The sequence below is a fragment of the Nuphar pumila genome, chromosome 9 (assembly GCF_984573655.1).
Source record: "Nuphar pumila chromosome 9, dmNupPumi1.hap1.1, whole genome shotgun sequence".
NCBI lineage: Eukaryota > Viridiplantae > Streptophyta > Magnoliopsida > Nymphaeales > Nymphaeaceae > Nuphar > Nuphar pumila.
In genome coordinates this window covers 34,713,932-34,738,510 of record NC_143257.1, presented here as the reverse complement: position 1 = coordinate 34,738,510, position 24,579 = coordinate 34,713,932, and positions in this window count along the sequence as shown.

The window sequence follows — 24,579 nt, the reverse complement described above, 5'->3', positions numbered from 1 at the left end:
CAGGTTTTGCCTTTAACCTGGATGGGACGGGAAATACCTCGTATAGAAACGAAGTTCAGGTTTGACCCTTAACCTGACCGGGAAATGAAAACGGAATACCTCATCAAAGGAGGATCAGGTTTATACCCTTAACCTGATTGGGCGGAAAATGAAATACCTCATCAAAGGAGGCTCAGGTTTATACCCTTAACCTGATTGGGCAGAAAATGAAATACCTCATCAAAGGAGGCTCAGGTTTATACCCTTAACCTGATTGGGCAGAAAATGAAATACCTCATCAAGGGAGGCTCAGGTTTGTACCCTTGACCTGATTGGGCAGAAAATGGAATACCTCATCAAAGGAGGCCCAGGTTTATACCCTTAACCTGATTGGGCAGAGAATGAAATACCTCATCAAAGGAGGCCCAGGTTTATACCCTTAACCTGATTGGGCAGAAAATGGAATACCTCATCGAAGGAGGCTCAGGTTTATACCCTTAACCTGATTGGGCAGAAAATGGAATACCTCATCAAAGGAGGCCCAGGTTTATACCCTTAACCTATTTAGGCGGAAAATGGAATACCTCATCAAAGGAGGCTCAGGTTTATACCCTTAACCTGATTGGGCGGAGAATGGAATACCTCATCAAAGGAGGCCCAGGTTTATATCCTTAACCTGATTGGGCAGAAAATGGAATACCTCATCAAAGGAGGCTCAGGTTTATACCCTTAACCTAATTGGGCAGAAAATGGAATACCTCATCAAAGGAGGCCCAGGTTTATACCCTTAACCTGATTGGGCGGAAAATGGAATACCTCATCAAAGGAGGCTCAGGTTTATACCCTTAACCTGATTGGGCGGAGAATGGAATATCTCATCAAAGGAGGCCCAGGTTTATACCCTTAACCTGATTGGGCAGAAAATGGAATACCTCATCAAAGGAGGCTCAGGTTTATACCCTTAACCTGATTGGACAGATAATGGAATACCTCATCAAAGGAGGCCCAGGTTTGTACCCTTGACCTGATTGGGCAGAAAATGGAATACCTCATCAAAGGAGGCTCAGGTTTATACCCTTAACTTGATTGGGCAGAAAATGGATGGAATCCTCGAAAGAAGAGACCGTGATGGAACCTTCGGATTTCCGCACAATGAATCCGATAGGGGTTTTGCAAAAGGAAGGAAATTGGGGTCTCTAAAGTTTGAAAAGGGATTGATTTTGGGCACCTCATTGCTGAGACTAATTAACTTTTGAAATTGTTTTTTGCTGAAATTGGTGGCTTAACCTTAAGCCGAAATTGGACTTCTATGGTGGGACAGTGGGGACACAGGGAAGTGTGCGAATCTGAGAGCCCGTGCGCTCAGATTACCAAAGAAGGGAAGGAATCTTGAAAACTCCCATTATCAAGTCCTAAAAGGGATAACAACTGATGTCAGGATGCGCCAAAGATGAACCTCAAGCTCTCGCTTCACGCCAGGATAACTAGAAAATATTGTCAAAATGTTGAAAATTGTTGTTGATTCAAAATATTTGAAAATGATACACATTGTTTTGAAAATATTCCCTCTTTTCTACCTGAAGTATTACCTCCGACTGAGCTTAACTCCGTAGAATCAAGATTCAAATTCAAGTTGCTTGCGATTGGCTTTCTTTCAAGGAAGCTATCAATTTCCTTGATATGGACGGAAAAGAAAGTATTCTTGATATTGCGAGAGTTATTGGTGAAAGAATATTGATAAAAGAATTTCACAAAATTAAAGAAGATTCTTGATAGATTTGGCAGTCTGATATCCTGAGATTCTTTTCTCATGATGATCTTTCTGCACTCTTTTTTTTTTTTTAGCAGATTGGAGCTCTCTTGGATTTTTCGGGAATTACATCATCCTTCATTTTGGAGATGTCCTGACTTGTCTCTCTCTCTTCTTTTTTTTTTGGAAGGGTACGTCACAAACTCCTTCATCTCAGAGATGTTCTGATCCTTCTTTTCTCTCAGGGATTATCTTGATAGTTATTGGCTCTTTGGTTGGGAATCTCTTGATGATAGCTGGAATCAAATATCTTTTAGGGTTTGTCGGTAGGCTCATCACACTCGCCTTCATCTCGACGGTGATCTGAACTTTCCTTGGAAGGATCCGTCACAAACTCCGTCATCTTGGAGATGATCCAAATCTTCTTTGGCCCCGGGGGTCGACTCGCTTAATTCGCCTTCATCTTGACGACAATTGAGAGATCCCTTTTGCAGATATTTAATTGCAGCTTAGGTGATTGAGGAGATATGAAAATTGAGTGGATTTTTCTGTATCACCCAGGATATTTTGACTGCTTTATTTTTCAAGAATGGTCTTTAAAAATGTGCCATTGACTGCGATCAATATCAATCACTCATGGCTTTGCAACAACATTAAATTCTCTTTGCTGGCCATATTGCAGATTTATTCTTCATCCTTTTGGTTGGCCAATAGAAAGATTTTGAACTTTGAATCCTTTTTCGTGGAAGCATTGCCCTTTCGGAAGTAATAGTGGGGGTATTCTGAGGTAATAATTTTGTGCAATAAAGATTTTTGAAATCAACAAATATTTAATGATAAATTGACAAAATTTTCTTGAAATCCTTTTATGAAAGCGAGCATTTGAAGCACAACGCAACACATCCATGACATAAATTCTCTTCTCCTTTCCCCAAAGGAGAAGATTCAGAAATTAGAATTGGGAATTACTCCTCTCTTCCCTGAAGAGGAGGTGCTTGCAAAATGAACTTTCGAAGAGAAATTAAGCTTTCGTCAAAACTTCCTAACATTAGGCTTCTCTTATGGAAAGGGGGCCGAAATTGGTGAGGTTGGTAAATTGGTCATGAAGGAACGAGTTCATCACACTCTCCCTGAAAAGAGGGTCCTTCATGATGAAATGGCCTAGTCTGAAATTATGGGGCCACAAGGAAAGCAAGTCTTCGTCGAGTCTCTCCCTATAAAAAGGGTTCCTTGTGTGAAATTTGGAATTTTGTTTTGCAAACGGTTCACAAAGACACGAGTCCCTTCAAACTCTCCCTGAAAAGGGGCTAAGTGAACGAATTGGATAGCATGCGAAAAGAGCGAGCTCCCTCGAACTCTCCCTATACAAAGGGTCTCTCGCAAGAGAAAATAATTGAAATTGGGTATTGGGTGACTCAAAAGGGTCAAATTTTGGAAATTGGAATTTTAAAATTTGATATTGGAAATTGAAAATTGGAAATCTGAAAATTGGGAATTTAAAAATTGGAAATGGGAATTTAAAAATTGGAAATTTGGAAATTGGTTGACTAAAAAGGTCGAAATTGTGAATTGGTTTACCGAGAATGACATGGGTTCTATAGGGATTCAGCCTAAGAACGACATTGGTTCTATTGAGAACGACATTGGTTCTGCAGGGGTTCGACCTACGAACTATCAATTCCATAGGAATTCAACCTAAGGATCATAGCTTAAGAAGGAATGATTCCAACTTGTGAGCTTTGAATGGACCAGGTGCTAAACTGGGTTTTTGAGGGAAGATTCGAATCGGAATTCAACTCTTCAAGGAAAACTAGATGAATTGGATTTTGAAAGAGAATTCGAGTCGGAACTCGAACCTTCTAGACCAACTCTGAAGGAAAGGAAAACTCGGATCGGAACCCGAATCTTTGAAGGAAAACTAGATCCATCGTGGAAGGAGAAGAAATTCGAGTCAGAACTCGAATCCTGAAGGAAAGGTAGATCAATTTGGAAGGAGAAGAAATTCGAGTCGGAACCCGAATCCCAAAGGCAAACTGGATCAACTAGAAGGAAAGAAGATTCAAGTCGGAACTCGAATCTCGAAGGAAAACTAAACCGGTTAGAAGGAAAGGAAATTCGAGTCGGAACTCGAATTCTGGAGGAAAACTAGATTAACTAGAAGGAAAGAAGATTCGAGTCGGAACTCGAATCCCGAAGGAAAACTAGACCGGTTGGAAGGAAAGGAAATTTGAGTCGGAACCCGAATTCCGGAGGAAAACTAGGTTAACTAGAAGGAAAGAAGATTCGAGTTGGAACTCTAATCCCAAAGGAAAACTAGACCGGTCAGAAGGAAAAGAAATTCGAGTCGGAACTCGAATTCCTAAAGGAAAACTGGATCAATTAGAAGGAAAGTAAATTCGAGTCGGAACTCGAACCTCAAAGGGAAACTAAATTAGTGGACACTGAATTTTAAAGTGTACTAGTGCAAACACCGGATTTTGAAAATGTGCCAATACAAGCATTATATTTTAAAAAATTACAAGTAAAAATACCGGGTTTTGGAAGATTACCAGTACGAGTGCTGGATTTTGGAAGATTACCAGTACGAGCACTGGATTTTGAAAGATTACCAGTACGAGCACTGGATTTTTAAAGGATACCAGTTCGAGCACTGGATTTTAAAAGGCTACCAGTACGAGCACTGGATTTTGGAAGGATACCAGCATGAGCACTGGATTTAAAAAAAAGTACCTGCATGAATGCTGGGCTTTGAAAATGTCTGACCAGTGAATACTGAATTTAGAAAGTTCGACCAGTAAAAACAGATTCAGGAAGTTTGACCAGTGAAAACTGGATTCAGGAAGTTCGACCAGTAAAAACCGGATTTAGGAAGTTCGACCAGTGAAAACTGGATTCAGGAAGTTCGACCAGTGAAAACTGGATTTAAGAAGTTCGACCAGCGAAAACTGGATTCAAGAAGTTCGACCAGTAAAAACCGGATTTAGGAAGTTCGACCAGTAAAAACCGGATTTAGAAAGTTCGACCAGTAAAAACTGGATTCAAGAAGTTCGACCAGTAAAAACCGGATTTAGGAAGTTCGACCAGTGAAAACTGGATTTAGGAAGTTCGACCAGTAAAAACCGGATTTAGAAAGTTCGACCAGTGAAAACCGGATTTAGAAAGTTCGACCAGCGAAAACTGGATTTAGAAAGTTCGACCAGTGAAAACTGGATTTAGGAAGTTCGACCAGTGAAAACTGGATTTAAGAAGTTCGACCAGTGAAAACTGGATTCTGGAAGTTCGACCAGTAAAAACCGGATTTAGGAAGTTCGACCAGTGAAAACCGGATTTAGGAAGTTCGACCAGTGAAAACTGGATTCTGGAGAATTACTAATTGACTTTGATGGAAAATTTTCAGTCTTCACCCTCACGACGACTCGGACAACTGTCGGGGTCTCAGGATTTATCCCTTATCCTGAATGGGTAATCGATGCAAATGCGAATTGATGCAGATGAATGCGAATGAATGCATGCAAATGCAAATTAATGTAAATGGGTGCACATGCGTGCAAAATGAGAGATTTGTTTGATCCTGCCTGCATACAGGATGTTTTGAAGACAATTTTTAAAATAATGCCCCAGTGTAATGGGTGAGTAAGATATTGGATGAAAGGATAAATAATTGATATTTGAGAAATGTTCTCTGAAGATAACAGTGGAAAGACTGACGATGTGCTTCTTGATGAATTCGGGAGACACTCTGAAAGAGGTTACTCCTTGTAAAAAGACATTTTGTAAAGAAGGAGAAATACAAAAGATGATGCCAAACTATGAGGAAGATTGATAATTTTATTGATGAAAGAGATGAGACCACGCCATCCATACAAAATGACGAAAGCAAAATGCAAGAATGAAAGAGTGATGGCCTTGTCGCTCTTAAGGGGCTGATGAGCTGGTTGCTTTATCTTCTTCTTTGCCTTCCACAAGGATATTTTTGTCGATATAGTCTTGAATAATATTCCTGAGAATGAAACAGTACTCGGTATCATGCCCCATGGCTCGATGAAACTTGCAGAATTGATCTTTAAATCTTCCCCTAGTGATAGGAGGATCATCGACTCTTGGGAGCTTAATCATCTCTTTGACCAACATATATTCAAGGATTTCTTCACGCGGTTGATCTAGGGGAGTAAAGTCACGTTTAAAACTCCAGTTGTCGTGCTTCGACTTTTCTCGAGGTCTCGACCCTTGCTCAAAAGATCGCAGAGGTTGCTTATCATACTGGGGAATTGACTCACCTTTTTGCTCATTTTTATTGGGGTTTGGTCCCCTGGGCCAGAGCTGTGATCTTTCACATTTCCCTTATAATGGTTCTTGTTGTTGCTGGTAGAGTAGGTAAAATGGGTTTTCTTGTTAGATTCCTGCTGACTGCTGCTTTTGGTGAATATGGAACCTTCATAAGATCCATTTTCCATACTCAACTCAATCCATTCAGCTCGTTCTGTCAGTTCTATGAAGCTCTTCGATGGAGATGTAGAAATCAGTCCCCTCAGGGGTTGCGAGAAGTTGCTCAGGATCAAAGATAGTGCGTGTCCTTCTGCTATTGGCTCACGCATCTTATTGCAAGCGGATCTCCATCTGTGAATAAAATCTCTAGCTTTTTCATTTTCTTTCTGTTTCAGGCCACAGATGTGGCTGAGGGTCGGGAGCGCCTCAGCATTGAACAGAAAGCGCTCAATGAACATATTTACCACCTTATCAAATTCTTTCAGCTCTATGGGGTTGATGTGCTCCGAGTACCATTTAGCTGTTGTTCCCTCCAGACTGCGAGGGAAGCAAAGGAAGAGTGCCCGATTGTCATGCTTGAATCATGAACATTCGGCGAAAAACATGGCGAGATGAGCCTTACGGTCGCCAGAACCATCAAACTTGATAAATTTTCTGGGGAGATTATCCAGATTGTCGTCCCCATCTAAACCATCATAGAAGTCTTCGCTGGTGAAGACTTTCTTGCCCTTGTCGCGGGCCTGCAAGTCTTTGACCATTTTCATCATGTCTTTTAGCTGTGACTGAGTAGGGTCATTAACAGACTGATTTTTGGATTTGTGAGCTGACCCCTGGCCCTGAGTCAACCTTTTGAATTCATGTTTATTTTCACATTCCTTGTCAGCAACGTCAGCTGATTCTGATTCATCAGACATTTCCTCGTGACGACTCTGCTTTTTGTTGAAATTCTTGACGGTATGACCCTTATCTTTCTATTTGGTCTGAATTTGCTCAGTACTGGCCTCAGCTTGCTCTGCCAGCATCTTGGTCATCATTTTTTTGAACATGACGTACATTTGGGGATCGATGTCATCATCCGCCTGCTGACCCTGACTCTGGATGGATTGAGGTGAGTCCATCTCTTCTTCTGAAGCTACTGAGTACGCGACGCCTTCAACTGATGTGGTTCTCTTTCTGGATCTTGTATGAACCATCGGGTATCACAAATGTTCTCTTGGATGTTGCTGATGCTCTCTGCAGGGCAGAACTGATGGTTAGGCTTCTGAAGAAAATTTGGTTTGGAGGAAAATATTCGTTGAGAATTTTGGTAGACAATTGAAATAATATCCCATTACTAGGGATTGAGTCGTCGCTGGGATTACGACGATTGTGTTGCTATTCTTTGCAAGATAAACAACTGAAAATATGCCTTGTTACCTAGGCGAGGTCGTCAAACCAAAGTGAAATGTAAAATAAAGGAATTTTATTGAGGGGAAAAACATGATTTTATCAATAATACACTCGACAGAGGGGAGGGGGACAAACAATTTTCCACCACTCTATAAAATCAGAAGACACACGAGGACCAGGAAAAATAGTAAGATTGACAAAGGAATCTCAGCCATATCTGGCAGAATGGTATGCTCCGGACCACTGATCTGATGCGAGATCGAAATCTGGCAGAACCTCCGCTAGTGGACGAATCTCTACGCGCTTCTGCCTCTGAGAGATCTGCCTGACACACCGCTCGGGATGATAGTATGCGCAGAAGAACGGGCCAAGTAGTCTGAATCGCTTGCCGTAAGCATAAGTGTATCTGGGAGGTGATTCCTGACGATTAAAGTAGTCCCATACGACTTCTTCCTCCTGAAGGTTGTCGATCAAGAACCGGTATCGCGCAACTGGAAGAAGCTTTTCTCCATTGTATCTGAACAAACTGGCTCGGACTGGCACATGTTGGAGGAACCAAGACTGCAAGGCGTAGGTGCACCCTTCGACTAGGATCGACTCTCTGTAAACACCCCAAATTTTCACTCACCTCCCTTACATTTTCACCAAGCATCAACATCCAGCCTCTGAAATCGCTGGAGGGCAAAATGGTCATTTTCTGAGCTCGGACCTTGCAAAAGTCTAATTTTCATCTGCAACTCCCAAAATTTCTCTATTTTTAGCTCAGATGTTCAAAATTTTACTCCTGACAGGAGACAGACATCTCTAAGTCTTGATTCAAGATTACATTTCATAAGACATGACATTGCATATCATTGCATGAGCATTTCAAATCACTGCACTGCACAGCATGTCATTTCGAGGTCCAGAACTCTTGATTTCAAAATTTCCAATCCAGATTAGAATTTCAACTCTTTTCAAAATTGATTTCAAAACCCTGGGTCTTCAAAATTATCATTTTTTTTCCATTTTACCCCCAGGACTCTGAATTTCAAAATATTTCCTCAAAAAAACCATCTGGATAGTTTTCAATATGGATTTCGGTCACTTCACCTCAGATTTTGCCCTTTTTGACAATTTCAAATATCTTTCTTTTACAAAATCGCCCTACAAGGGTCAACTCTTTCCAAAATTCCTGTTTTGCCCATTAGTCCAAATTTTTATGAAAATTCCAAAAAGAAGTTGTTGTTTTATCCTTATTTCAATAAAGAAGCAATGTGGGACCCACACTGAGGTGGTGTCACACAAGCTTTCCTTTTGAAAATTTGAATTTTGAAAAACCCAAAAATATAGGAGCCTTGTCCCCTGGATTGGCGCCACTTGTCATTTCTCTCTCCTCCCATTTCCATGCCAAGTGTCAGTGTGGGGCTACCTTAAGAAGCCGCCACATGTCATCCCATTTATCTGCCATGTGTCACCCTCCCTCTTCTGCCAAGTGTCAGTGTGGGGCTACCTTAAGAAGCCGCCACATGTCTGCCATGTGTCAGTATCCATCCTGCGCCATGTGTCATTTTAAAGACTACCAGAAGATGCCAAGCGTCATAGGTTGTCCTGTCTAGAAAAAGTGGAGTTTGTCTCCTCTGAGGTGGCGCCACTTGAAGTGTGTCTCCGGCAGGGGACACGTGTCAACCCCTCCTTCCTTCTAGAAAAGTAGCCTGACACATGTCCTCTCCCTATTTTTCTCAGAAAAGTAGGAAACATGTGTCACTCCTAAATTCCTACAGAAAAGGTAGGCTTGTCTCCTCTGAGGTGGCGCCATCTGGAGTGTCTCCTGCAGAGGACACATGGCAAGCTCTCATTTCCTCAGAAAAAGCAAGTGCCATGTGTCATTTTCTGCTTTCTTCAGAAAAGCTAGAATTCAAATATTCAAAAATTCCCATAGGTGGCGAAAATCCTGAACTTCTACCTTTTTCATCCTGTCTGAGATGGCGCCACATGGCTTGGCCCACCTTCTCTCCCCTCTGCCACGTGTCATTCTCTGCTTCTTTCAGAAAAAGTAGAGGACACATGTCTTCTCCATACCTCTTTCAGAAAAGTAGGAGACACATGTCACTCCTGGCCTTCTTCAGAAAAAGCAAACCATTCAAAATTCAAACAAGGCACTAGGTGGCAAAAATCCTAAGCTCTGATTTTTCCAAATGGCCTGAGATGGCGCCACATGTCCCTTTCCCTCCTTTTCCTCCCTCTTGCCACATGGCATTGTAGGAGCCACCCTGAGGTGGCGCCACATGTCCACCCTCCATTCCTCCAGGGGCAACCTCTATTTGAATTTCAAACTCCCCCCTGAGGTGGCGCCATTTGAGAAAGCCTCTCCAGACAGCTGACACTTGTCCGCCACATGTCCAGACCTCCCTGCACCAGAAAAAGTAGAAAAAACCCCCCCATGAGGTGGCGCATTTTGCTTCCTCCCTTCATGTTCTCCTGCCACATGGCATCGTAGGAGCCACTCTGAGGAAATGCCACATGTCAGCCCCTCCTTTCCTGCAGAAAAGCAAAATTTCAAACATTTGAACTCCCCAGAGGTGGCGCCACATGGCATGCCCCTACTGTTCCAACTTTACACCTCAGATCACCTTTTGAGGTGGCACCATTCCAGGACTCCACTTGGCTCCATTTTTATTTTTTATTTTATTTTTAATAAAGGTAGCCCACCATGAGGTGGCGCCACCTAAGGACTCCCTACAAAAGGTGAGTTTGAATTTCAAATTCCAAGAGAGCACCCCCTGAGGTGGCGCCTTCTGGGAGCTCCCTGCAGAGAGAATCAAGCTAACTTTTGAAAAATTCCAAATTCCCCCTGCTGAGGTGTCTCACCCACAAAATTTCCATTTTTTTTGTATTTTTCTCAAAAATTAAAACACCTTTTGAGGTGGCGCCACCTGAGGGCTCCCTGCAAAAGACAAATTCGAATTTCAAACCCCTCAGATGGCACCCCCTGAGATGGCGCCACATGGAGGGCTCAGATTGAGCCTGTTTGAATTTCAAAAATTTTCAGAAAAGTTATAAAAACAAGGGTTCACGCCCAGCCTAAGGGAGATCATTTTTTTTAGCTCTTGTGAACTTGGAAAATCCGACCTAGCCTTCCTAGAATCAGATTTTGAACCTTGGAAATCGTTCCCCCTTTGGCGCATTGAAGAAGGTGGAGTAGAGCTCGTGCTGTGGCCAATTTAATTCCAACAGAGGTCGATTTTGGTGGACCATCCGAAGCTCGGAGCGAAGGACGAAGGAAGCTCGTGACAGCTGCTCCTTTCAAGAGCTCTTACGCTGCGTAACAAAGCAAGGTGCACTTCTTTTCCCCTTGATGTGATTCTATAATTCGAATCGGGAGTCGTTTGAAGAAAGAGCTCATCCGAGGGATGGATTGAGCTATTCTCATAAAACGACATATATAAAAATGTTTTGTTATGCTTCCTTGATGATTTTTAACATTCATATAGTTAGCTAGGTTTAATTTGCATTTTATTTCATTCATTTAGCATATTTCATGAATTAATTAGGATTAATTTAGCATTTATTTCAATTCTGCTTATTTTCAGTAGGTCTCTGTTTTTGTCAGTCAGTCCACACGTCATTTCATGCATTTGTTTTTTATTAAAAATCCCAAGAAAATCACTGAATGCGCCCTTAGGTGTCCCTGAAATTTTGCCAAAAATTCGGAGGCATTTGAATTTGTTTACTGCGGTAAACATTCAAAATGGCAAGTCGGGTTTTGTTACCCGGGATACGTTTTGAAAATCATTTTCCTACTTGTAAAATCGAGATATCCCTCATGGGAGATCCGATTTTCGATCCAAAAGATGTTTTGAACTCGGAAGAATGTCTAGTTTTTAATATGATTTTCTCAGATTTTTCTGATTTTTTTTGTATGTCTGACAAAAATCCGAGAGTTCGGGACATGTGTCAGAGCCTAATTTGAGCCTCTGAGATCTTGGATCGACTTAGGGCTATGGTTTCTCTTTGTGTGTTGCTCCAAATCCGAAACTGTAAAAAGTGAAAGTGGTGTCCAAGATGTCCTCTGTTTGAATCTGAAAGCCTGTAATTTTTAGAATAGTGTTGACCCCTGCTTCGGATTTTTTTTGTCAGACCTCTGTTTTGCTACATTTGTCTGTTCTGTTAGTTTAGGCAGGAATAGTTATATTTTTATCGGTGTTTATGTTGATCAAATGCCGAAGTCATAAACATGAAAGTTGTTCATGTAGGTGTCGTGCATAGCTCTGATTAATTTCATAAATTTCCATGGCCGTTTTGTATTTTTTTTAGCATTTTTCATCAGATTAGTGTGATTTTTACCTCTGTCAGAACTAAATCCCTGTTATTGAACTCACCATGGCTCAAATCCCGAGGCTATAAAAACCAAAAATGTTCCATTTCGGGTCTTTTAGCAGTATGCAAAATATCAGAAGTTTCCATGGTGTAAATCTTGCATTATCATATTAGGCATTGCATTTTGTTCGGATCCATAGGCAAAATCCACCATTTTAGGACTTTCTTTGAATTTTAGCATTTAAATCATATCATTTTATGATTTTTAGCATTCTAGGTTGTTTATCAGAGTGTTTAGATGCTTCATACCGAATTTGGTGCAATTTGGAATCCATTTGAGGTTCGAATCATCCATAATACCAAAACAGGGTCCCGCAGGACCCCGATCCAAGCGAAAAACAAGCGAAATTCGTTATTTTTTTATAAATTGCAAAATACCAAATTCTGATTTTACAGTCTTAATGTGTGTAGCAGTATGTCATCATATCTTTTACTGCATTTTATCATCATTTGATTCAATTTGAACTTCAAAATCTCAATTTTACCAAGTTTTCCTTCAAAAAACCCTGATTTTAAAGGTATAACTTTATAATTAGGGGTATTTTGGTCATTTTGACCACCAATTCCGAATTTCAAACTGTTTTCCACTGAATTCTCTGCATTTCATCATTTCAAAACATCAAGGAAGCATGAGAATAGGGTTTATATCCAATTAAATCCAATAATTTCATAATATTATTGGAAAATCTTGGAAAAACCCACATATTTGAGCTAACCCAATTTCAAGTTTGGCAGGAACAATCAAAAGAAGGAGCTGAAGTCTGCAAATTTCTTTTATTTCCTTTATTTAGTGATGTAATAATGTAAATTTTGGAATAAGAGAGTTAATTTCCTGCTTAGACTAGGATGCATATCATATAGTTTGAATTTATGCAAATATCCTGCTTATGTGATGCATACATCTTATTTCAAAAGCACTATGGATGTTCACGAATGGCACGTGCACCAACTCTTAGGGAGTTGATGGACTCGGTGGGATCCATATTTACGGCCCTAGTCGGAATATGGACGAGACCCAGATCCATCATCTTTCTACCAGTCACATTGAGCCTACACTCTTAGGCTATCTTAAAATGCACATCATATTTCCAAAGTTTTCAAAATCATGTGCATCAAATCAACTAAATTCTGAACATATTCATGGCCACAGTCAGGATATGTGAAGGATTTATCTTGACTTAATGCATATTTTTCCAACAAATCTCTTAGAAAATCTTTTCAAAGTGCATTCATTCACTTATGTCATTTGCATCATAGAATCACTGATTTTCTCAAGATTTTCTCAAGAAATCGATTTCTCAAGAAATTCTAAGGATTTTTCAAAATCGGTTTTCCAAAGACAAGCTTTTCCACAGTTTTCCCAGGAAAATGATATTTTCTTAAGATATTCAAAAGAGTTTTCCAATCTTTCTTCAAGATCCAAAATCGATTTCCGAGTATTTCAAAAAGGTTAAATTCCCAGGATTTCGATTCCCCAAGTTTTGAATTTCCTTCTCCAATGAGTTTTCCTATAAATTTTCCATCATTTTCCTAAGAAAACTCTCAAAGTCCAAGTTTTCCTAAGAAGTGCTTCCCTTTTCAAAAAGTCCATCTTTTCTCAAGAATCACTTCTATTTTCCCAAGATTTTCAACTATTTCTGAATTTTCCACATCTTTATAAGCTTTCTCATGTTTTCAAAAACCCCTTTTTATCTGAGTTTCCTGAGAAATTGACCTCTTTCTTGAGAGATTCTTTCCAACTCCAAATGTTTTCTAAGCATACATCATGTTTTCCAACTGGCATTTTCCAAAATCTCATAGCACATGCCTGAATTCTCTATGCATTTAGGATAGAACATAACTTTGATAATTTCGCTAAGTCAAGCATAGTTTTGGTCCTTGGTTCGATTACCCCTGTTAAAGGCGGCAGGAACGGTCGAACCTCGTACCGACAGGTCGAGCCCCATCCCATGGATTTTCCCGCAATTTTCAAAAACGGAGGCGAGTATTTCAAAACATTTTCCAAAATCCGGTCAAAGTTTGAATCGCGAAAGCGTTTCCTCTTTCTCTCTTCCGCAAGGAAGGGAAGACGGGGGAAAAATTTCGCGACGATAACAGGTTTGGCGACCGTGATGGGACCTGTCCTTGTCTGACCTAAATTATGCTTGATTTAGTTCAATTATCAAAATTATGTTCATAAAATGTCAGCTCTTTTACTTTCAATATCATGTGAGCCTAGGAGCCTAGATTCTGACCCAGCTGACATTGAATGCATATAGCTTAGACATGGTTTGGTAGGACCAGATTGAGGAGAAATTTTCATGCTCACATAGACTTAGGTCTAAATACAACTCTCCTCAATTTAGGATCTGAATGCTAACAATGTGTGCTTCTTCAAAGTTTTCAAAATCTATCTCTCTAGGATTTAGAGCCCTCTATTTCTTGCATGTGATCATTTTTTCAAATCTCCATTACCTATCATTACCCGGTCTTCACGTTGCTGGGCTCTCTTCCAGAACCATAGTTCGGGACAGAGCCTCACAACTGGGCCAACTATTTGGGTTAACACCCCCCTACCACGTACCGCGGGCCACAGTCCGAAGTATATCGGTAGGCGCTCAAGGATGTTGGAAAACCTTACCCTGGAACCGGAGTTGAAATTCTATGCCACGTACCTCGGATTTCGATTCGGGTATATCGGCATAACTGGATTGGACAAAGATGATCTGAACCTAGAGTTAGGATTAGGGTCCTACAGCTGTTTTCAAATTGATGCATCTAGAGTCAGCCTTTTAGGGAGTGCTGAATGTGCATAAATGTTTGTGCAGGATGAGATTGTATATATGATTTCCTCAATTCTTTATATTTCCCAATGTTTTTCAACTCATTAGGTCTTTTTCCAAATATCCTTATTTTCCACGAGATCTTTTCTCAAACCCTGGATGATTTTTTTAAATATCCCATTTCTTTCAAAACTCCAGGCGATTTTACATTCTACCTTTCTACTGGATCTCGAATTTCTAGATGCATTTTATCCTGCCTGCAAAATTTTTCAAAATTTCTCATATTTTCCTAAGTCTCATTCTGAGTCTTTCTCTGTTTTCAGTTCGATGGCATCCAGTCAAATCGATCCTATCTTTCCTGAAGGTCACATCTCCTTCGAGGTGCGACAAGGTCGTCCTGAACATCGAGCCCTTAGCACCGGAACTTTCATTCCCCGGTGGTATTATTCCTGGCTAAAGAGCTTTTCCCGAATGTTCCCGGACCATTTGAGCGAGTGCGGATTAGAACTGGCATCAGCAGTCGGAAAGCAGACCATCAATGGCAACCTGATCCATGCAATGGCAGAGCGATGGAATCCTCGAACATGTACCTTCTGGTTCCCATGGGGAGAAATGACCGTCTTAATGGATGAATTTTCAGAAATCATGGGGTTGCCAGAACCAGCTGGTCGACCAAGCGACCCCTTAGAGCATCAATTCCTTATCAATGTCAAGGGTTTGGACCCACGAGACTCCTTAGCTCGTATGACAGGCCGCCGATCTTGGCCCCTGATCCAGTTAGAAGGAGATGAATATGTTGACCTACTTGAGTTGTACCGTCAGTACGGGACCTTCATTGAAGTCAGCTCGCTTTCAAGAACAACCAAAGAAAAGATTCAGAATGCGATGGTTCTGTGCACTGTAGGACTATCCCTTTTCCCAGATGGACAGAACTACATGGACATCAGAACAATTCAGCTCATGAGAAGATGGGGAAGTCGGCAGACTAATCGCCTCTCTATAGCCATGGCAGCGCTCGCCTTCCTATATCGAGGTCTGACTCGATTCTCACTTGGAGAGTCTATTTTAGTTGAAGGATGCATCTACGCACTTCAGTCCTGGTTTTTCCAACACGTTCCAGCCCGAGCAAGCTCTTTCAGATACAATGGTCAAGAACTCCTTCCAGTGGCGCAGTACCGGTCTATGATCAACAACATTCAAGAGGATGACGTTGTTTGGGACTATTTTGATCGACAAATATCTCCTCCCAGATATACCTACGCTTATGGCAAGCGGTTCAAGTTGCTGGGACCTTTCTTTTGCACTTACTACCAACCAGAGAGATGTGTTCGGCAGTTTTCTCAAAGGCAGCAGTACGTCGAAGCCCGCTTGTTATCAGGAGCTATGGCAAAGTTCGATCTCACCTCCGCACAATGGTCCGGGGCATATCATTCCGCCCGCTACGGCTGGGATTCCTTTGTCTCTCTCAAAATCTTTCCAGGTCCTAGAGTGTCTGCCGACTATCGTGAATGGTGGCAAATTGTTTGTCCCCCACCTCTTTGTCAAGATCAATAAAATCTTATTCTTCTTATTTTAATAAAATTCTCTTTCCTTCCATTGTGGTTTGACGACCTCGCCTAGGTAACAAGGCATATTTTCGTTGTTTATTTCTTTTGCAGAAGGAATGACAACGCAATTATCGTGATTCCCACGACGACTCAGTCCCTAGTAATGGGACATCTTTTCCAAATTGTCTACCATATTTTCAGCAAATATTTCCTCCAAAAGCTAATTCCCTCAAAATCTAATCAGGTCTTTTGCCCTGCAGAGAGCATCTATACCATTTGATGGTTGAGACAAGATCAGGCAAAAGAACCACAGCATCTCAGTACTTGTCAGCCTCGGAAGAAGAGATGAGTTCCCCTCGATCTGAGAAGAGTCGAGAGCAGCAGCAAGAAGACGATGGCATAGACCCTCAAATGTATGCCATGTTCAGAAAAATGATGAACAAAATGATGAGTGAGCAGCCCGGGACCAGCTCAGAAAGGAACCCATTCAGAGAAAAGTTCCATGGTCACAGGGGTAAGAAGGCTCCCAAGAAGCAGATCCAGCCAGAAGAGATTTCAGATGAATCAGATTCCACTGAAGATACAGATGAAGAATATGAGGTGCCTCCGGCATTTCAGAAGCGTGGCCAAAGTAAAAGCCGCAGGTCACAAAGCAGAGATAAAGAAGAACCTTTGCAAGCGCAATTTAAAGAAATGGCCCGAGTTGTCAAAGATCTGCAAGCCCGCGACAAGGGCAAGAAAATCTTCACCAGTGAGGACTTCTATGACGGCTTAGAAGGGGATGATGATCTGGAAAATCTCCCCCGAAAATTCATCAAATTCGATGGTTCTGGCGACCCAAAAGCTCATCTCGCCACTTTCTTTGCTGAATGCTCTCGGTTTAGAAGGGATAACCGAGCATTGTTTCTATGCTTCCCCCGCAGCTTGGAAGGAGTTGCCGCCAAATGGTATGCTGAGCATATCAACCCCATTGAGCTCAAGGAGTTCGATAAAGTTGTAAATCTCTTTATTGAACGCTTCTTGTTCAACACAGAAGCGCTGCCTACATTAAGTCATCTCTGCAATTTAAGGCAGAATGAGAATGAAAAAGCACGGGACTTCATTCATAGATGGAGATCAGCCTGTAATAAGATGAGAGATCCTATCTCAGAAAGGCATGCATTGTCCCTAATCCTCAACAATTTCTCGCAGCCATTAAGAGGATTGATCTCCACAGCGCCATCCAGGACCTTCATTGAGCTGACTGAACGAGCCGAATGGCTCGAGTTGAGTGTGGAAAATGGAGTCTATGAAGGCTTCACCTTTTCCAAGAACAACTCCCATGGTGAGCAGAAAAAGAAAGCTCACTTCACTTATTCTGCCAACAACAACAGCAAAGGCCGAAATCAGCACAAAGGGCAGAAGAAAGATTACTGCTACGGCACCGGCAATCTGAACAACAAGGACCAGAATGCAAAGCCTGCTCCTCAGTACAGCAAGCCTCCTCAGCAGGATCAAGGGCCGAAACCGCGTGAGAAGACTAGACATGAAGGATGGAGTTACGACAGAAAATTTACTCCTCTTGACCAATCACTCGAGGACGTGCTTGAGTACATGCTATCGAAAGAGATGGTCAAATTGCCCAGATTGGCCGATCCCCCTGTGCCCATGGGGAAATGGAAAGATCAGTTCTGCAAGTTCCACAGGACAGTGGGACACAACACCGAGAACTGCTTTGTTCTCAAAAACATCGTGCAAGATCTCATTGAAAAGAATTTATTGGTAGAAGGAGAAGAAGAACAAAAAATGGACATTCTCAATCACCCCTTCCCTTCACACACCACAGCGGTAGTGTCTGCACAACCCTTTCTACCGCATGAACATATCAAGCCATGTTCTGTGCAAGATCTTCAAGTTCAGCATCAGGTGACGGTGCTACGACAAGCAGCTCCAGATTCTAAGAAGATGGACTTAATTTCAGCATTCGGTAAAATGAAAGTTGCGGAAGCACCTTTGAAGTCAGTTCCCAAATCAAAAGGAACTCCTGACTTCTTCAAGCAAATCGTTAGACCCAGGCTGGAGAATTCAAGTCAGAAGCCTCTGACCGCTTTATCCAATGTCTCCATCCTTGACTTGGCCAAGAATTCCAGCAAGCACCGACAAGTACTGGATGATCTGCTCAGGAAAATCAAAGTTAAGCCCAGCACTACTCCTGAAGACATGGCACAGATTGTGAACTCCGCCATGACCAATGCGCCAATCACCTTTTCAGATGAGGACCTTCCAAAGCCTCATTCCTTTCACAATAATGCTCTTTACATTGTCGTTCGAGTCAGAGGAATGACGGTTCCCCATGTGTTGGTCGATGGAGGCAGTAGCCTCAACATATGTCCCGAAATGACCGCAAAGGCATTAGGGATCAAGGATGAGGAATACATTTCAGATCTCATCACTATCTATGGGTTTGACAATCATGGTCAAACGGCCAAGGGCAAGATATTTCTGGAAGTGTTTATCAACTATTCGGTGCACTCCGTCCTTTTCCATGTGGTTAATGTACCACCAACCTACAACTTGCTGCTCGGTAGGACGTGGATTCACAATGCTAATGCAGTGCCTTCTACCCTCCATCAATGTGTAAAGTGGTCAAAAGGTGGAATGATTACCACAATACTGGGAGAAGACCCAGAAGAAAGGCTCCCGCAGCCCATGATTCCTTGGCCATCATTCAATGCAGATATTCCCAGCATCAGGGAAAGTGAAGAGATCAATCTCGGGGAGAATCGAGAAATAATTCAGGCACCATCAGAGCCATCTCTGCACACAGTAGCCACGACACGATGGAAAGGTCCTCAATTCTTCAAGGTTGGAGGTCGAATCGACTACAGCACCATTAAGGATCATCCCTTGTTTCCTCAATTCATGAAGTCAAGAAAGGGATTTGACTTACTCCTGAAGCATGGCTATCAACCCTTCAAGGGACTCGGCAAGAATGAAGATGGCCGCATCGAGCCAATGATCCAGAAACATCGTCCCCACAGGGCAGGATTGGGGTTCTCCGGAGGAAGCTCATCAAGAAAGACTGTTTTTGTCAAAGGGGCACAATGAAGACCATTTGTTATTTCCTTTCTATTCTTTTCCAAATAAATGTCTCATTTTACCAATGTCATTGATCCATTCAATCAATAAAATTCCAAGCTTCTTTGTCTATCCGGATGCCATCTACTCCCTTTTTGTCTGTCTCATCATTTTATAATTCAATGCCATTTTATGTATGGTTCTCTTCAAATGATTGCTTGTCTTACTATAGGCCAATTTGTCTGAACCAAAATTTCTTCTCCAAAATTTCAGAATGACTTCTCGGACAATCAAGAAGCTCGTTCTCAATCCCAAGGCCTCTCAAAAGTCGACAACAATTCACAGGATCAAAGCAAGCACCGGAAATGACAAGAGTGCAAAGCAGTCTAATGATTGTGCGGAATATGGTCAGTCTCTTCAGGAATTACCGGAGTTCGCCGCAGTTCAGAAGCAGGACGAACCATCTCCTCTAGTACAAGATCCAACTGAAGGTGTCAATATCGGTTCAGAGGAAGATCCAAAAATTCTCCAGATCGGAACCAGTCTGAATCCGGAAGAAAAGAAAAGACTTACAGATTTTCTCAAGCGGCATGAAGAAGTGTTCGCATGGACATATGAAGACATGCCGGGCTTAGACCCCAAATTGGTCGAACACCGACTCGTCTTGAAGCCGGATGCTAAGCCAGTCAAGCAGAAGCTGAGAAAAATGGATCCCAGAATTGAACAGCAAGTCAAGGAAGGACTTGAAGATCTGCTCAAAGCAGGATTTATTCGAGCTATTGACTACCCAGATTGGTTAGCCAATATCGTCGTAGTCCCAAAGAAAAGTGGCAAAGTAAGGATCTGCATAGACTTCAGAGATCTCAACAAGGCAACTCCGAAGGATGACTATCCACTTCCAAGCATCGATCTTCTAGTCGATAGCACGGCAGGACATGCCATGTTCTCTTTCATGGACGGATATTCCGGCTACAATCAGATCAAGTTGGCCGCCCGCGACCAATCCAAAACTTCCTTCACTACGCCTTGGGGCACTTTCTGCTATACAGTCATGCCTTTTGGGCTCAAGAATGCTGGAGCAACGTATCAACGGGCAATGGCTGTCATCTTCCACGATCAGATGCGCAAAATCATGGATGCGTATGTTGATGATATTCTCGTGAAATCTAAAGAGGAAGAAGATCACCTCGAAGCACTTGATTAAGTCTTTAAAAGACTTATTCTTTACAAGTTAAGGCTTAACCCGCAAAAGTGTGTCTTTGGAGTCGAATCAGGCAAACTGTTGGGTTTTCTGGTCAGTAAAAAGGGAATTGAAATTGACCCAGCCAAAGCAAAGGCTATCATTGATATGCCACCCTCGAAGAATCTCAAAGAGCTACGTAGCCTTCAAGGACGTATGCAGTCAATCCGACGATTCATTTCCAATTTGGCGATGAGATGTGAGCCCTTCAACCACTTACTCAGAAAAGGAGTTAAGTTCGAATGGGGACCCGAGTGCCAGCAATCGTTCGATCGAATCAAGAAGTATCTTCTTAATCCTCCCATCCTGAAGCCGCCAGAATTGGGAAAACCTCTTCTGTTATACATCTCAGTCAATCAAGTCGCATGCGGCGGATTCTTGGCACAATACAAAGAAGGCAGCCTGATAGAGCACGCCATTTATTACGTGAGCAAGACTTTCATAGATTATGAAAAGAGATACTCTCAAATAGAGAAGACCTGCCTAGCTCTGGTATGGATGTGTTAGAAGCTAAGACACTACATGCTAGCATCAGAAGTCAAAATCTTGTCTAAACTCAATCCTCTCAAGTATATCTTAGAGCAACCTTTCCTCAGCGGACGAGTCGCAAAATGGCAAGTCTTACTGATGCAGTATGACCTAGAATATGTCTCGCAGCAATCAATCAAAGGCCAAGCAATTGCAGATCAATTGGCGGATTTTCCCTTGGCCGAAGAAGTGAAAGCCGAAGATGACTTCCCTGATGAGCAAATTTGCAATACCCAGCAATTTCCAGTCTGGAATTTATTTTTCGATGGTTCTAAGAACATGGCCGGAATAGGCATCGGAATTTTATTAATCACTCCAGAAAAAGAGATGATTCCGTTTTTTCTCAAGTTAGATTTTCAATGTACTCACAACATGGCTGAATATGAAGCCCTGATTCAAGGTCTAAGGATTCTATTAGACTTCAATGTCAAGAGAGTACATGCCTACGGTGACTCACTACTTGTTGTCAATCAAGTTCGAGCCGAGTGGCAGGTCAAAGATCAGAAGCTATTTCCCTATCAGAAAATTGTTTCAGCTCTTATCAGCGAGTTTGAAGAATTCCAGCTCTTCCATATCAAGAGAGATTTCAATCAAGTGGCTGATAGCCTAGCCAGCTTAGGCTCCATTATGGCATTCAAGAATGGAGAATCTTGTCGCTCTTTTGAAATTGGCAGACTTGACCAACCTGCTTTCATTCAAGCGGAACAAGTAAACCAGGCTGAGCAAAGGAAGAAGCCTTGGTATTACAACATCAAAACTTTCATAGAAACTGGCGAATTTCCTCCAGAACTCTCAAAGAAAGAGCAACGAGCAATCCAGCGTGTGTCTACTCGATATTTCATTTTGGCCAATGTCCTCTATCATCGTGGATTCAGTTCAGAGTATTCCAGATGTTTAGACGAAGACGAAGCCAAAGAAGTCGTGCGAGAAGCACACGAAGGCATCTGTGGTGGTCACGTTGGCTACCAAACCCTTGTCAAGCAAATCATCAGAGCAGGTTACTACTGGAAGACTATGCAACAAGACTGTTATCATTATGTGAAGAAGTGTGTACAATGTCAGATACATGCACCTTCTATCCATGCTCCGGCAACTTATTTACAGTCTGTTGTCTCTCCATGGCCATTTTCTATGTGGGCCTTCGATGTCATAGGTCCCATCACTCCTTCAGCTTCAAATGGCCACAAATACTTCCTTGCCGCAACAGAATATTTCACCAAGTGGGTAGAAGCCATCAGTCTCCGCACAGTAGAAGGCCGACACGTGGTCTCTTTTATTCACAAGAACATCCTTTGCCGTTTCGGCATCCCACATGACATTGTGTCTGACAATGGCAGTCATTTCAAGAATGAAAAGATGAAGACATTCTGCTCAAAATTCAAGATCTATCACCATTTTTCCGCTCCATATTATCCTCAAGGGAATGGTCAGGCAGAGGCCACCAACAAGATTTTAATTCGTATCTTGGAGCGAACTGTGGAAACAGGCCGTGACTGGCATGAGCAGATCCACGATGCACTATGGGCCTATCGGACCACCATTCGTACAGCAACGAATGCTACTCCATCAGAATTGGTCTACGGAACAGAAGTAGTATTGCCGCTACATGTTCAGAAGCCCGCTTTGAAATTTGCTTCACTTCTGCAATTACCTCTTGATCAATACCAGCAGCAGCGACTAGTGCAGCTAGACTTACTCGACGAGAGAAGACTAAAAGCAGCAGAGCATGCTCAATCCTATCGCCAGAGAGTAGCCAGGCAATATGCGAAGTCTATCATCGAAAGAAGATTCAAAGTCAATGATTTAGTACTTCGATCCACAGCTTATCTCAAGCATCGTCCTGGCGGCAAATGGTCGCCAAATTGGGAAGGTCCCTATGTTGTCAAAGAAGCATTACCCCGCAACTCATATCGGCTCATCAATGCCGATGGAGTAGAATTGCCAGATCCTATTAATGCTCGACACTTGAAAAAGTTTTATACTTGAAACATTTATCCTTCTCTTGTAATCCTTCCTGTTTCCTTCAAATAATGATCCAACTTTCTTTCCCAGTTACACTGGGGCATTTTAAAATTTCGTTCTATATGCAGGCAGGATAAACAAATTCTTCATTTCATGCACATGTGCATTCATATGCATCAACTCATATTCATTTGCATTCAATTGCATTAATAACAATCCAGTCGGTATTGGGATTTCAACAAACAGTCCCATCACAATTCCTAATGATTCAAAGATCATCGCCAATACTGAACCAAAACCCAGCGCTCGTACTGGTATTATTCCAAAATCCAGTGCTCAAACTGGCACATTTTCAAAATTCCAATTTTCCAGAAAACCGAGTTCCGACTCGGGTTTTTATTCAAATCATTTTCCTTTGTTGATCCGGGTTCCGACTCGTGATCTCTCTACTTTACTCGAGCCTTGACTCGAACTCTTCATTTTCCTTTGTTGATCCGGGTTCCGACTCGTGATCTCTCTACTTTATTCGAGCCTTGACTCGATTTCTTCATTTTCCTTTGTTGATCCGGGTTCCGACTCGTGATCTCTCTACTTTATTCGAGCCTCGACTCGAACTCTTCATTTTCCTTTGTTGATCCGGGTTCCGACTTGTGATCTCTCTACTTTACTCGAGCCTTGACTCGAACTCTTCATTTTCCTTTGTTGATCCGGGTTCCGACTCGTGATCTCTCTACTTTACTCGAGCCTTGACTCGAACTCTTCATTTTCCTTTGTTGATCCGGGTTCCGACTCGTGATCTCTCTACTTTACTCGAGCCCTGACTCGAGCTCTTCATTTTCTTTTGTTGATCCGGGTTCCGACTCGAGATCTCTTTCTTTATTCGAGCTCAGATTCGAGCTCTTCATTTTCTTTTATTGATCCGAGTTCCGACTCGTGATCTCTCTACCTTGTTCGAGCTTAGATTAGAGCTCTTCATTTTTCCTTTGTTGATTCGGGTTCCGACTCGTGATCTCATTACATCATTCGAGCTCAGATTCAAGCTCTTCATTTTCCTTTGTTGATCCGGGTTTCGACTCGAGATCTCTCTATTCATTCAAGCTCAGATTCGAGCTCTTCATTTGTTGATCCGGGTTCCGACTCATGATCTCTATATTTTATTCGAGCTCTGACTCGAGCTCATCATTCTCCTTTGATTAATCCAAGTCATTTCAGTCATCAAAGTCTGTCAAATGCTCAAGTTTGACATTTTGCCCTCCAAATTTCAATTTAAATCCTCAAATCAGGCAATTCTCCAATTTCGACCTCTGGGTCACCCGATTTCCAATTCTCGATTTCCATTACCAATCTCAATTTCGACCTTCGGGTCTATCAATTTCCAATTTTCGACCTTCGGGTCAATCAAACTCCAATTTTCGACCTTCGGGTCAATCAATTTCCAATTTTCGACCTTCGGGTCAATCAATTTTCAATCTTTGACCTTCATTTCCAAATTTTGACCTTCGGGTCACCCAATTTCGACCTTTTGGTCAATCAATTCTCAATTTTGACCTTTTTGGTCAAATCAATTCTCAATTTCGACCGTCAGGTCATCCAATTTCGACCTTTGGGTCATTCAATTTTCAGCAACCAATTTTCCAATTTTCAATTTCGACCTTTGGGTCAATCAATCTCAATATCCAATTTCAATCATTTTCTCTTGCGAAAGACCCTTTTAGGGAGAGTTCGAGGGAGCTCGTTCTT